Source organism: Sus scrofa, chromosome 14 (assembly GCF_054392235.1).
Source record: "Sus scrofa isolate SSC_HxYL_T2T_F1_AM1 chromosome 14, Sscrofa_HxYL_maternal_Yorkshire_Landrace_v2.0, whole genome shotgun sequence".
NCBI classification, from domain to species: domain Eukaryota; kingdom Metazoa; phylum Chordata; class Mammalia; order Artiodactyla; family Suidae; genus Sus; species Sus scrofa.
The window spans coordinates 98,832,157-98,847,637 of record NC_139396.1 but is presented as its reverse complement, the minus strand read 5'-3'; the positions used below and the strand labels follow the sequence as shown (position 1 = coordinate 98,847,637).

The window sequence follows — 15,481 nt, the reverse complement described above, 5'->3', positions numbered from 1 at the left end:
GAGGGCTGGATAAGAATTAGGGCTCATCTGGTATGATATTATAGGATTGTGATAACAAAGTCTTAGGGCACAGACTGCTGACACTTTCTTTTGAAGTGTTGATAGGTCTTTCAGAAAGTTCCTATAATGAACCAATCATTAGTTTGCCTGGGCCATAGTATAGACACTTAATAAAGACTAGAAAGTGTAAAGTCTTGATTAATGGAAAGGTAAAGTTTGATTAATATAGAAAGTTTTCTTTTTACCTCTGAGGAGAGAAATTAGGGAACTTGAGGGCAAGAATGAGATTTATTTGTCACTGTATGGCCTTTTACACTATTTACATTTTTGAAAACACATCTTTGTGTCACCCATTCCAAAAAGATAATTGCAGATTTTTAAATGCATGCGTATTTAGTATTCTACTTCATCGTAGAGCCTTGTTTCTAGTAAGATAAAATAATTGCTCATCAGATAAGATCGGTCTCCATAAAGACAGATCATGTGTAAAGGACTCCACCTATGCTTCCTGCTTGTGGGTGAGCGCACGCAGTTGTGTACACACGCACAAGCCCTTTCACACGCACATATCCCTCAGGCAGAGTTGAAGAAGCACAGCAGTGACTCTGAAGTTCAGTCACCCCCACCTCTTTCCCCTAATGCTGGGAACAAGGGCTTGGGGTCATTTGAATCCACCCTGCAGGACTGTCTCCCTTAGTGGAAGGGGATGGGGCTACATCCCTATAACTCACTAGGGGCCTAGGCTTGGTTCTTCTCTCTGCCTAGCCGCCAGCATTTTGGCAAACCTGGACCTTGGGTCTCGGTCCACTTGAGTGGGGCAGAGGTGGGCAGAGAGAGTGCCAGGATGGCAGGAAGAAGGAAAGCCTCTTTGTTGTACTCCAGCCAGAGCTCTTAGGATGACAGCCTCTGCCTGGGAAAGTACAAATTAACCATCCAGCTTGGAGGGCAGGTGACCCATCATCCTCCAGAGGGAGAGTTTTTCTGTGCCCAGTTCTGAGTTGCCAGCCTCCAGGGGAATGGACTGAGTCAGAAGTGCTGGAGGCCGCAGAATTGGCCTCACTACTTCCTCTAGAAGACTGCTATGTTTTGTTTGGAGTTAAAACCCATTCCTTGTAAATAAACGTGATCAGAATGTAAACAGAGATGTTACAGCCTGAGGACCTACCCCGAAACTCCTAGGTTAGTTATCAGGAATTTCCCAGCAGACTCTTCTGATTCACAGAGCTCCCCCAGCAGCTCTCATGACTCCAGATTACTTGGCTGGAGGCTGTCATACTGATTCTGAGAGCAGGATGACCTCATTTCCTCTTGGACAAAGAGGCTTGGAGACCGTTATACAGCATGACACCCCTCTTCCCCCTCCTTCCTCCTATGGCCTCTTCACCTGGTTGAACAATCCTACAGTCTCTGTGAAGACAGAACTTCCTTTCCACTCTGTGCTCTTTGGTGCTCTCTGTGTCTTTCGGTGCAGTATGTGCTAGTCTTTCAGTTCTTTCAGGGCAGAGACCACGTCTTAAATATCTTTGTCTCTCCCTCAGCACCTGGTGCATGCCTTGTTCCCCTAAGTGCTTTATTATGAATGAATCCAGGAACAAGTGAGAACAGACAGTTTTGGGGGCACACTCAAAGTTTCCCTCCTTTTGGTCTTTTTCCCCCTTGCCATAAAATATGGTACTGACCTCATTTTCATCTTTTGCCAAAAAGCACTCTGATACAAACCACTCCTCTTTAAACTCACAACTGCCTTATGACGTAGCTGGGAATCATTATATCCGTTTTGCTGATGAGAAAAATGAGGTGGAGTGAAGATACATAGTTGATGAGTGGCAAAGCCAGCACTAGAACCCAGGTTTTCTGACCCGTGTTCCTGTGCTCTCTAAGCACACTGCCTTCGTAAGAGAGACGTTCAAGACAGGAGGCTATGAAGAAAACGGCCAGATGATGTAAGATGTTCCAGCTCAGGGGAGCCCCACTTGGTGACTTTGGAGACCTCCTTCTAGAAACTCCTAGGACTGTGGGCTCTGAGCTTCTGTGAGGCCCCGGCTATAATATGAGTTAGTCTGTTGCCTGAGTTTCAGGACCAAACTTGGGGGTCACGGCTACTGAAATTTCTGTTGAATGTGAAAATAAGGAACTGAATATGTGTGATTTCATTCTGCCCCTGACGCTCAGAGTAAAACCACCAGCCTCCCGCCTCTGTGTCTCAGCAGTCCAAACCTCCCGAGTTCGATGTGGCAATGGAGACTAATAGGGAGGGCCTTGCTTCCTAGAGCTGCTCATAAAAAAAATAGGCAGATACCAAGCGTGCAAGGAGGACCAGGATGTCAAATTGGCCCCGAAACTGTGTTCAGGAAACTGGGCCATTGAAGGGCTATTTTCTGACCAGAAGTACCTAAAGGGAAGTTCACATCGAGTCACAGGATGTTTCCCTGGGCTGCTATACCAAGAATGTTGAACTTGGTACTATGGAGAAAATGTGGAGTCTAGCCACAGGTCAGGTCATCCAAATTGGCAAGACACTTAATCCTCTTGGTCTCTGTTCTCCATCTGCAAAAAGACGCAATGCCTACCCTGCCCCTAACTCACTGTGCAGATTGAATGAGATCATGCGTTGTGATCATGCATTGAGATCATGCGTGTGAAATCATTCATTTATTCCTTTATTCATTCACCCAGTGTTCGTCATGGGCCTCCTGTGCGTCAGGCACAGTTCTACATGGTAGAGACACAAGAATGAACCTTGTTTGTAAACTATAATTCCTACCTCGAGTGCCTGCCTTGCCTTCCTAACCATGGCTGTCCTGGCCCAGAAGTCCAGGTCATTCTCGAGAGTCCATTCCAGGATTCCAGTTAAGTGAGGATACTGTGTCCTCAGCCAGCAGTTCCCAGCAACCGGCCAGCTGCATGTGCTGCTCACCCTGTAGTCCTGACTCCCACTCTCCCCTCCTCCTCTCCAGTTGTCCGTGGCACGAAACTCTTCTCTTCCTCCCACACATGGTACATATAGACTCCTCTGCAGTTCTGGGAAGGGGGCAGTGAATGCTGGTCACATAGCTTCCATGGGTCCAAGGACTATTTCTCCCTGCATGTGTAATGCTACAGTGAAGATCCTATTTCACAGTAGGCACTGGAAGCCACGTTTGGGGCCTGTAACATGATAGGGGAGGTGCTGGGGCTGCTGGGCCCCCAGCGGCCTGTGGAAAGAATAGGGCGGGGGAAGCCACATACTTGCTTCCTTACTCATGGAAAGCAAAGAGCCAGGGGCTGCACCCTGAGGTTATACTCTTTCGTCAGGATCAGTGAAGCCAAGTTGGACCCTCCAGCTCCAGCCTATGACCCCTACTCTTTCTCGTCATTTTCTGCCTCGTCATCTCTGGCTCAATTCCTAGCCCCACCCAAGCCAGTAAGCTCAGACCTCTGCATGAATATTTTGAGCCTTGGCCAAATTTTCCTGTGTCCCTAATCTAAACCTGGTAACCTCCTAAGTCCAGAACTTATTACCTCAAAGAGTGTTTCCAGACCATCTGGCCTTTGAAGCTGCCACTAGGAACCAAAGCTAGGCCGTGCTCCTAGAGCTTCTATTTAGAGCCCAGGTCACCATGTTGGATGGCAATGGCTGCTTAACTGGAAGCTGAAGGGGATACCCAGGAGCAAAGAGCTGGGATAGAAAACCAGAAACTGATACACTTGCTGAAAACTGCCAAGAAGTCAATGATGTTTAAGGAAATATGTTCAGCCAGGAGCTAGTATACTCAAAAATACTGTCCAGAAGAAAATCAACATAGCATCCACAGCCTATATGATGTATAATTTCATGGGCTCATGACCCTCCCAAGCTGGATTCTATGTGCTTCTCTGTCTATAAAGCAAGTGCAAGCACTTCCCTTTCCATTACACAGAGAGGAAAATAAAGGGCTAATGAAGGGAAGTGAATCATCTGAGTTCATTCACTGAAAATGAGATTCAGAATTCACCGATTTTGAGGAACCTCATGACACATTTCCACCCTCTCCCCTCCTAATCTGAATCCTCCCTCCTCCCTTCCTGACCACCCTCAATCCCCACCCTCAGTCTCTTTGCCTTCCTACCCACCTGCAGATGGTGCTTCTTTTCTTCAAGCAGCGATTGATAACAGTATAATGAGGCAGCTGAGTCCTGAGGAGAGGGCAGTCTCCTTTTAGGAGGTACTAGAGGGAGTTCTCTTGTGGCACAGCAGGTTAAGGGTCCAACATTGTCACTGCAGTAGCTTGGCTTGCTGCTGTGGCACAGGTACAATCCTTGGCCCAGGAATTTCCACTTGCTGTGGGCACCACCAAAAAAAAATAGGGAAGTTCTAGAAGACGAAATGTATGGAAAGTCTGTGAGAAGCGGGAGCAGGGACATGGCAGGGAGCCCCTGGAATAGGTGTGTATGCAGGGTGAAGAGAAGGAATGTCGATCTAACGTAGAGGCCCCTGTTAACTCTGAGCAGTAATGGTGGGAATATGACAGAAATTTAGGAAGAAGAAGCCTGTTCTCACCAAGGTGATATTATAATCTATTTCTTGTTAAAGATAGATTATAATAGCCAAGTTTTATTTGCCTACATTCATTTTCTTTCTTTCCTTTTTTTTAAAATCACACCCACAGCACTCAGAAGTTCCCGATCCAGGGGTCGAACACAGCAGCAACCCAAGCCACAAGAGTAACAATGCCAAATCCTTAGCCACTAAGCCACCAGGGACCACCTACATTCATTTTCTTTTTCATTCTTTTTTTCTTTTTTTGTCTTTTGTCTTTTTAGGGCCACACCCTCGGCACATGGAGGTTCCCAGGCCAGGGGTCAAATTGGAGCTGTAGCCGATGGCCTACACCGCAGTCACAGCAATGCCAGATCTGAGCCTCATCTGTGACTTATACCACAGCTCACAGCAATGCCGAATCCTTAACCCACTGAGCAAGGCCAGGGATCAAACCTTCATCCTCATGGATACTTGTCAGGTTTGTTAACCTCTGAGCCATGATGGGAACTCCCTTCTTTTTCATTCTTATCATCAACTTTTCAGAAAGGTGCTCTTAATATCACCATTTTATGGATGAGGAAACTGAGGCTCACAGAGTTGACGCAGTTTACCTAAGGTCAAGCTATAGGTAAACTGTGAAGTTGGAATTCACACCCAGAGCTGGTTGATTCCAGGGTTTGGAGATCTTTTCTTATTTTTTGGCTCCCCCCATGGCATATGGGGTTCCCAGGTCAGGGATCAGATCCAAGCCACAGTTGAGATCCAAGCTGCAGTTGAGACCTAAGCCACAGCTGTGGCAACAGAGGATCTTTAACCAACTGTGCTGGGCAGGGGATCAAATCTGTACCCCAACGCCCCAGAGATGCCACCAATTCCATTGCACCCCAGCAGGAACTCCTGTAGAACCATTTCTGAAGCAATATCATAGTCAGGAAGGTGGGGGTGCATGTCCTTATGTCCCTATTCTAACACATGATGCCAGCCCAGGGTGGCCTCAGCTGTTCAAGGCATGTCTGTGTTGATTCCTGCCTACACAGCTTGAGCCAGACTTGGATTCAAATGTTCCTCTTTTTGATTTAATAAAATCAGCCATGGTTGTGTCTGCTGGGTCTAGTCCGAGAAGTGATCTTTGGCTCTTCTGGCTATACAGGGTGAGTGATGATTTTGGGAAAGGAAAACTGGCCGTTGATGTCTCCAGACATCGACACATGACGGAAACATCAATGGCCAATTTTCCTTTCTTCAAGGCCATTATTCACCCATATTTATATAATGGGGATACCTTAGGGTTTTCCTATGGGGAAATAAAAGTAGCATCTATACATTGAGCGCACATTTTATTTAGCAGGCATTGGGTAACCATTCTGTGTGCATTCTCTCATTTAATCCCAATGAGAGAGAATTCAATATCAACCCCACTTAATGGATAAGGAAACTGAGGCCTTAAGGACACAAAGTGAAGCCAATACCAGTAGTGTTGTCCCTTTACCTCTTCCTGAGGGAAAAAAAGTCCTCTGTTATGTAGGTGTCTGGGAATCCGTAATAATAAATATTCACTAATGCTATGTTTTCCAAACTTGTCTGATGATAATAATCACCTGACTTAGAAATGTAAAAGATACAGAATCTCAGATTCCTTCCACGGAAATTCCGATTCATTAAGTCTAGGATGGAGTCTAGGAATCTGATTCTTAATATGCATCCCAGAGAATTCTTACCACCATATAAGTTTGTGGAAAATGCTAGCCAATGCATGTCTATAGAGTGTTTGTTTACTTTTTCACCTGGGAATGCCCAACTAAATCACAAACTATCCACTGGGCTTCTACTCTAGCCCCATTTTTTGAGATGGGGGCCAGAGGAGAACACAGAGGTGGAAAGGTCCAGAGCTGGAAGGCTGACTTTGGGCCACAGTTCCCCAGACAGAGATGAATCAAGGAGGGGATGTACACCTGAGAGCCTTGTGTCAACCCAGACACCCTGAGGCTATTTTTCTAAAGAATCTTGTCTCAGAAAGTTAATTGCTTCAGCACTACTATACTTGTCCTTTTTTTAGATACTAATGATAGTTTCATTTCAAAAATGCCAAATGGTTGGCTAATGGAGGGACTTTTCCATATAGAAACTGAAAGAACTTGAGGAATCAAAGAAACCCTCTAAGTCATGGCTGTGCATAAGAAATTGACTCCCTAAGATTTGGGGAATATTGGGAGAAACCGAGTACAGATGGGAACAAAGCAGTACTGAGAATGCTTGTCCTTACTCGTTTCTTTCTAACTGTGATATTTCCTCACAGTTCCTGGGCTGGCCCAACTTCTGAGCTTCTCAAGTTCTGTTTGTTTTCCCCTAGGATCTTCTGGTTCCACCTGAGTAGAACTGGGTTTCTAGAGCATTAGCCCTTTGCAGGGGGTGTGGGAACTACCCCCAGCAACAATGGACCCAGCAGTTTGTGGAATGACCATAACGTTTGCATTTTAGTCAAGAGGGAAGCAAGTGTCATTCTGCCCATGCAGACCCTCTGCTCCATCACATCGTGTCCTAAAGTCTTATTCGGTCTTTAGTATGACATTCAGCCTATTCAATTTGTAAAGAAAATACTACCCCACATTCTAAAAATTAAAGAATTGAGCTTAACTCAAACTGTTCATTTCATTCAATGAACCAAAAATTACTTTCAAATGTCTAAGCTGTACCTAGTGCGATGCTAGGCCCTGAGGGCACACAGAAGAACAGACACGATCCCTGCCCTGAAGAAATTTAAAATCTGGTAAAGAAGGGGGAAAAAAGGATGTATATGAAATAATTTAAAGGCCACTAGACAGAATAACTACTTTTAAAAAAGCAGAAAATAGCAAGTGTTGCCAAAGGACATGGAAAAATTAGAACTCTCATGCACTGTTGGTGGGATTCTAAATGTTGCAAACCACGTGGAAAACAGGATGGCACTTCCTTAAAAATATTAATCTAGGACTGTTGTGACTCAAGTGGAAACAAATCTGACTAGCATCCATGAAAACGCAGATTTGAGCCCTGGTCGTGCTTAGTGGGTTAAGGATCCGGTGTTGCCATGAGCTGTGGTGTAGGTTGCAGACACAGCTCAAATCCTGCATTGCTGTGGCTGTGGTGTAGGCCAGAAGCTACAGCACTGATTCGACCCTAGCCTGCGAACCTTCATATGCCTTGGGTGCAGCCCTAAAAAGACCGAAAAAAAAAAAAAAAAATCTAGAACTATCAAATAATCCTGCAATCCCACTTCTGATTCTATATCTAGAAGAACTTAAAGTAGGATCTCAAAGAGATGTTTGCATACTCATGTCATAGCAGCACTACTCACAATAGACAAGAGGTGGAAGGAGTCCAACTGTCCATTGACAGATGAACAGATAAACAGATAAACAAACGTGACACATACATACGATGGAATATTATTTAATCTTAAGAAGGAAGGAAATCTTGGAGTTCCCCCTGTGGTGCAGTGGGTTAAGAATCCAACTGCAGTGGTTTGAGTCTCTATAGAGGCACAGGTTTAATTCCCAGCCCGATCCAATGGGTAAAAGAATCCCATGTTGCTGCTTGGGTTCAATCCCTGGCCCAGGAACTTCCATATCCTGTGGGTGTGGCCATAAAAATAAAAATAAAAAATTTTAGGAGTTCCTGTTGTGGTTCAGTGGAAATGAATCCGACTAGGAACCATGAAGTTGTGGGTTCAGTCCCTGGCCTTGCTCAGTGGGTTGGGGATCCGGCGTTACCATGAGCTGTGGTGTAGGTTGCAGGCACGGCTCGGATCCCACGTTGCTGTGGCTGTGGTGTAGGCTGGTGGATGCAGCTCTGATTCAACTCCTAGCCTGGGAACCTCCATATGCCACAGGTGTAGCCCTAAAAAGACAAATAAATTTTTTTTTTAATAAAAGAAATGAAGTGTTTAAAAAAAAAGGAAGAAAATCTTGTCACTTACTTTAGCATGGATGAACCTTCAGGACGTTATGCTAAGTGAAATGGGACTGTTACAAAAGGCAAATTCTGTATGATTCCACATATATCTATAGATACAGAGGTATCCAAAGTAGTCACATTTGTAGAAACAAAGAATGGTGGTTACCAGGGGCTGGTGGGAGGGGGAAATGGACAGTTGTTTAATAGCTATAAAGCTTCAGGGTTTTTTTTAATTAAAATATAGTGATGTAGAATGTTATGTTAGTTTCATGTGTACAACCTAGTGACTTAACATTTAAATATACTGTGGGAGTTCCCATGGTGGCTCAGTGGGTTAAGAACCCAACACAGTGTCCCTGAGGATTTGGGTTTGATCCCGGGCCCTCTCAGTGGATTAAGGATTTGGTGTTACCGCAAGATGCAGTGTAGCTCAAGGATGCAGCTCAGGTCCAATGTGGTTGTGGTGTAGGCTGGCAGCTGCAGCTCCCATTTGACCCTTAGCCTGGGAAATTCCATATGCTGTAGGAAAATATATATATGTATAATACATATATGTTTATATAAAATGAAATGATCTCCATGATAAATCAATTAAACCTTTTTTTTTTTTTTTTGTCTTTTTGCCATTTCTTGGGCCACTCCCACGGCATATGGAGGTTTCCAGGCTAGGGGTCCAATTGGAGCTGTAGCCGCTGGCCTACACCAGAGCCACAGCAATGTGGGATCCAAGCCACGTCTGCAACCTACTCCACAGCTCATGGCAACGCCGGATCCCCAACCCACTGAGCAAGGCCAGGGACTGAACCCGCAACCTCATGGTTCCTAGTCGGATTTGTTAACCACTGCGCCACAACGGGAACTCCCCAATTAACCACTTTTGTTCCCACACAAAGTTATTCCAATGTTATTGACCATACTCCTTTTGCCATATGTTATATCCCTGTGACTTAATTTTTAACTGGAAATTTGAACCCCTTAATTCTCCTCACTCAACCACCCACACTCTTCCCTTTTGGTAATCCCTATTTATTCTGTGTCTATGAGTCTGTTTGCATTTTTTTTAAATTAAAGTATAGCTGATTTACAATGTCTCTTCAATTTCTGTTGTACAGCAAAGTGATCCAATCACACATAGTTCCCTGTGCTGTACAGTGGCACCCCCTTGCCCATCACATTTTGTTTTGCTTTTTAGATTCCACATATACGTTAGATCATTTGGTATTTGTCCTTCTCTGTCTGACTTATTTCACTTACCACAATACCATCTAGATCTATCCATGTTGTTGCAAATAGCAAGATTTTTTTATGGCAGCATGATAATTCGTTGTGTAAATATACCACATCTTCTTCATCCATTCATCTATTGGATACACTTAAGTTGCTTCCATGTCTTAGCTATTACATATGATGTTGCAATGAATATAAGGGAGGATATGTCACTTCTAATTGCTGCTTTTGTTTTCTTCAGGTAAACATACAGAAGTAAAATTGCTGAATTATATAGTTGTTTTATTTTTAACTTTTTTTTTTAATGGCCATACCCACAGCTTGTGGAATTTCCTAGGCCAAGGATCTAGTCTGCACCATAGCTATAACCAAAGCCACAGCAGTGACAGCACTAGATCCTTTTTCTTTTTTTTTTTTTTTTTTTGTCTTTTCTGGGGCCACTCCCGTGGCACATGGAGGTTCCCAGGCTAGGGGTCTAATCAGAGCCATAGCTGCCGGCCTACACGAGAGCCACAGCAACGCAGGATCCAAGCTGTGTCTGCAACCTACACCACAGCTCACAGCAATGCCGGATCCTTAACCCACAGAGTGAGGCCAGGGATCGAACCCACAACCTCATGGTTCCTAGTCAGATTTGTTAACCACTGAACCACAATGGGAACTCCCAAGCACTGGATCCTTAAGCACTGTACCAGGTGAGGTATCGAACCTACATCCCAGCACTCCAGAGATACCACAGATTCCATTGCACCACAGTGGGAATTCCAAGAACTATTTTTTTAATATTGAGTTTTAAGAGTTCCTTATATATTTTGGATATTAATTCCTTATCAAATGTATTATTTACAAAAATTCTTCCATTCAGTAGGCTGCCTTTTCACTTTGTTGATGGTTTCCTTCACTGTGCAAAGCTTTTTAGTTTGATGTAGTCCTATTTGTTTATTTTTGGTTTTGTTTCCCTTGCATGAGGCGACAGATCCAAGGAAAATATTGCTAAGTTTGATGTTGAAGAATGTATTGCCTATGTTTTGCTCTAGAAGTTTTATAGTTTAAGATCTTTAGTCCATTTTGAGTTTATTTTTGTGTATGGCATGAGAAAGTGGTCTAGTTTCATTCTTTAGCACTTTGCTATCCAATTTTCCCAACACCATTTTTTAAAAGATTTTTATTTTTCTAATTTTTTTCTATTATAGGTGATTTACAATGTTCTATCAATTTCTACTGTACAGCCAAGTGACCCAGTCATACAGATATCTATCTATCTACCCATCTATATACATTCTTTTTTTCATATTCCAACATTGTTTATTAAGGAGGCTTATATTCTTGCCTCCTTTATCACAGATTAATTGACCACATAAACATGAGTTTATTTCTGAGCTCTCTATTCCATTGATTTATGTGTCTTTTTTTGTGCTGGTACCATACTGTGGGGTATTTTTAAGTTAAAGTATAATTGATTTATAATTTTCTCTCAATTCATAGGTTTGTTTTGCTTTGTTTTGTTTTGTTTTGTCTTTTTGCCTTTTCTAGGGCCGCTCCCAAGGCATATGGAGGTTCCCAGGCCAAGGGTCTAATCAGAGCTGCAGCCGCTGTCCTACACCAGAGCCACAGCAACGCAGGATCCAAGCCACGTCTGTGACCTACACCACAGCTCACAGCTATGCCAGATCCTTAACCCACTGAGCAAGGCCAGGGATCGAACCTGCAACCTCATGGTTCCTAGTCAGGAACTCATCAATTCATAGTTTTGATCATTGTAGCTTTGCAGTATAGTTTGAAATCAGGGACCATGATACCTCCAGTTTTGTTCTTCTTTCTCAAGATTGCTTTGGCTAATTGGGGTCCCTCTCTCTCTCTCTCTCTCTTTTTTTTTTTTTTTTTTTTTTGTCTTTTTAGGTCCACATATGTAGTATAGGGAAGTCCCCAGGCTAGGGGTCGAATCAGAGCTGTAGCTGCCAGCCTATACCATAGCCACAGCAATGCTAGATCTGATCTGTGTTGTGATCTACACCACAGCGCATGGCAATGCTGGATCCTTAACCCACTGAGTGAAGCCAGGGATCAAACCTGCATCCTCATGGGTACTAGCTGGGTTCATTACCGCTGAGCCACAAGGGGAATTCCTAATTGGAGTCTCTCGTGATTCCACACAAATTTTAAGATTATTTGTTCTAGTTTTGTAAAAAAAATGCTATTGGTATTTTGGTAGGGATTGCATTGAATCTGTAGATTGCCTTGGACACTATTAATTCTTCCACTCCTCGAGCATGGTATATCTTTCCATGTGTTTGTTTCATCTTTAATTTCTTTCATCAGTGTCTTATAGTTTCAGAATACAAGTCTTTCACCTCCTTGGTTAGATTTATTACAAGGTATTCTATTCTTTTTTTTTTTTTTTTTTTTTTTTTGTCTTTTGAGGTCCAAACCACAGCATATGGAGGTTCCCAGGCTAGGGGTCAAATCGGAGCTATAGCTGCTAGCCTATGCCACAGCCACAACCATGCAGGATCCGAGCTGCATCTGCGACCTACAACACAGCTTATGGCAACTGAGGATCCTTAACCCACTGAGCAAGGCCAGGGATCGAACCTGAGTCCTCCTGAATGCTAGTCAGATTCGTTAACCGCTAAGTCACAATGGGAACTCCCTCTTTTTGATGCAATTGTTCTTCTTTCTCAAGATTGTCGTTGTTTTCCTAATTTCTCTTTCTGATAGTTTGTTTTTAGTGTATAGAAATATAAGAGATTTCCCTATATTAATTTTGTACCCTGCAACTTTACTAAATTTATCTATTAATTCCAATAGCCTTTTTTTTTTTTTTTTAGTCTTTTTAAGGCCACATCTGTGGCATGTGGAGGTTCTCAGGCTAGGAGTCCAGTTGGATCTATAGCCACCAGCCTACACCACAGCCACAGTCACAGGAACACTGGATCTGAGCTGTACCCATGACCTATACCATAGTTCACAGCAATGCCAGATCCTCAACCCACTAAGTGAGGCCAGGAATCAAACTCGTATCCTCATGGATACTAGACAAGGTCGTTAACTGCTGAGCCACGATGGGAACACCTCTAATAGCTTTTTTGTGGAGTCTTTAGTGTTTTCTATATATACTTTCATGTCATCTGCAAATTGTGACAGTTTGTCTTCCTTTCAAATTTGGATTCCTTTCATTTCTAATTCTTGTCTAATTGCTGTGGCTAGGACTTCCAATACTGTGTTGACTGAAAGTGATGACAATGGGCATCCTTGTCTTGTTCCTGATTTTAGAAGAAGTGCTTTCGGCTTTCTACCATTGATGGTGGTTCTGGCTGTGGATCTGCCATATATGGTCTTTATTATGTTGAGGTATAACATAATAAAGACCAGTTTTGGTGAGAAGTTTATCATAAATTGGTGTTAAACTTTGTCAAAAGCTTTTTCTGCATCTATCAAGATGTTTATTTGAGTTTAATCCTTCATTTTATTAATGTGATGTGTCACATTGATTGTTGTGGATATTGAACCATTCTTGCCTATCTGGGATAAATCCCACTTAATCAGAGTGTATGATCATTTTAATGTATTGTTGAATTTAGTTTGCTAATATTTTGTTGAGAATTTTTACATCTGTGTTCATTAGTGATATTGGCTTATAGTTTTCTCTGTCTCTCTTTTTCTTTTTACAGCCACACATGTGGCATGTGGAAACCCAGGCTAGGGGTCAAATCAGAGCTGTAGCTGTCAGCCTATGCCACAGCCATAGCAACACCAGATTCAAGCAACATCTGAGACCTACACTATAGCTTGTAGCAATGCTGGATCCTTAACCCACTGAGTGAGATCAGGAATCAAACCAGCATCCTCACAGACACTATTTTGCGTTCTTAACCCACTGAGCCACAATGAGAACTCTTCTCTCTTTTTCGTGGTGTTTTTATCTGGTTTTAGCATCAGGAAGATGCCAGCCTCATAGAATGAGTACAGAACCATTCCTTCCTCTTCAATTTTTGGAATAGTTTGAGAAGGATAGGTGTTAATTCCTCTGTAAATGTTTAGTAGAATTCACCTGAGAAGCTGTCTGGTCCTAGACTTTTGTTTGTTGGGAATTTTTTGATTACTGATTCAAATTCATTACTGATAATCAATCTGCCCATTTTTTGTATTTCTTCCTGATCCAGTCTCAGGAGACTATGTTTCTAGGAGTTTATTTATTTCTCCTAGGTTGTCTAAATTTGTTGGCATATATAATTGTTCCTAGTAATCTCTTATGATCCTTTGTATTTCTGTGGTGTCAATTGTAACTTCTCTTTCATTTATCTTATTTACTTGGACCCTCTCTTTTAAAGCTTCAGTTCTGCAGTAATATTAAGAGGTTCTAGAGATCTGTTGCACAACAAAGTGAATATATTTAACACTAATGAACTGTACACTTAAAAAGGATTAAGATGGGAGTCCCCACTTGGTGCAGTGGGTTAAGAACCTGACTGCAGCAGCTCAAGTTGATGCAGAGTTGCATGTTTGATCCCCAGCCCAATGCAGTAGGATAAGGATCTGGCATTGTCACAACTGTGACTAGGTCAAAACTGCCACTTGGATTTGATCCCTGGCCCAGAACTTCCATATCCTATACGTGTGGCCATTTAAAAAAAAAAAAAAAAAAAAAAAGATTAAGATGATAAATTCTATGTTATGTGTTTTTTGCCAAAACTAAAAAAAAACTCCATTGGAGTTCCCTTCATGGCTCAGTGGTTAACGAACCCAACTAGGATCCATGAGGATTCAGTTCCATCCCTGGTCTTGCTCAGTGGGTTAAGGATCTGGTGTTGCTGTGAGTTGAGTGTAGGTTGCAGACACGGCTCGGATCCCATGTCCCTGTTGCTGTGGCGTAGGCCGGCAGCTGTAGGTCCAATTTGACCCTTAGCCTGGAAACTTCTATATGCAGTGGTTGTGGCCCTAAAAAGCAAAAAAATAAATAAATAAAAAATCCTGTTAATATTAAACATTCTGACTACTGACTATAAATGCAATAAAAGCTTAGAGAACAGACACACTGAAATTAGAGATTTCCTAGACATGAACAAATCCTAAAGGGTGGGTTATGTTGGATTAGTAGAGGGCAGGAAAAAAAGTTCTAAGCAAGAATCCTAGAAAAAAAGACAGGAATTGGAATAAACATTTTATATATTGTGGAGAGTAAACTTCGTATGTTTAACTCTGTATGTGTGTGTGTGTGTGTGTGTGTGTGTACACGTGTGAGAAAAGATTTCAGTGAGAAATCTTGTTCCATTAGGGAGCATTTACACTGAAGAGTGGTGAGAACTAAGTAAAGATAGGTGGGGTGAAGTCAGACTATACAAGGTCTCAAAAGCCAGATGAAAATTTGTACTTGATACCATAGACTCTGGACAGGCACTCTAAATTCTTGAACAAGGGTGTATATAAGATTTTCTGTGAAACTGAAAATTCCTATTGGTCTCAATTGAAACAAATGTACCAAAGAGAGTAACTTGGATTTTGTCTGGGCTTGGGCGAGAAGGAATGGGGAAATGATAAATGCCCAGGGCTGGGTGAATAGTGGGAGTGAGAACACAAGAGGACACCAGTGGGGAAGTGAGACTGCAAGGAAGAGATGAGGCTCCTACAGCTGTCTTTGTTCCTATTCTTTAGGAGCTTTTGTTTTTCCAAACTTTAAGGGTCACATGTTTTGCTTAAGAAAGAGCTTTAGAAATTTGCTTTAAGGGCTGTACCATGAAATTTTTATTTGAAGGCCAAAACAATAGTTTTATGGTGTGGTGTGGAAAGACTGAGGGCAGAGAGCCCCCGTGCCCAATCCCA

General features: G+C 42.7%; 1 protein-coding gene across 5 annotated transcripts in view; it reads left to right on the top strand.

Moving 5' to 3' along the window:
* Positions 1-15,481, top strand: part of LOC102160869 (uncharacterized) — a 107,674-nt gene that overhangs the window by 72,372 nt on the left and 19,821 nt on the right. The gene's annotated exons all lie outside the window — the stretch shown is intronic.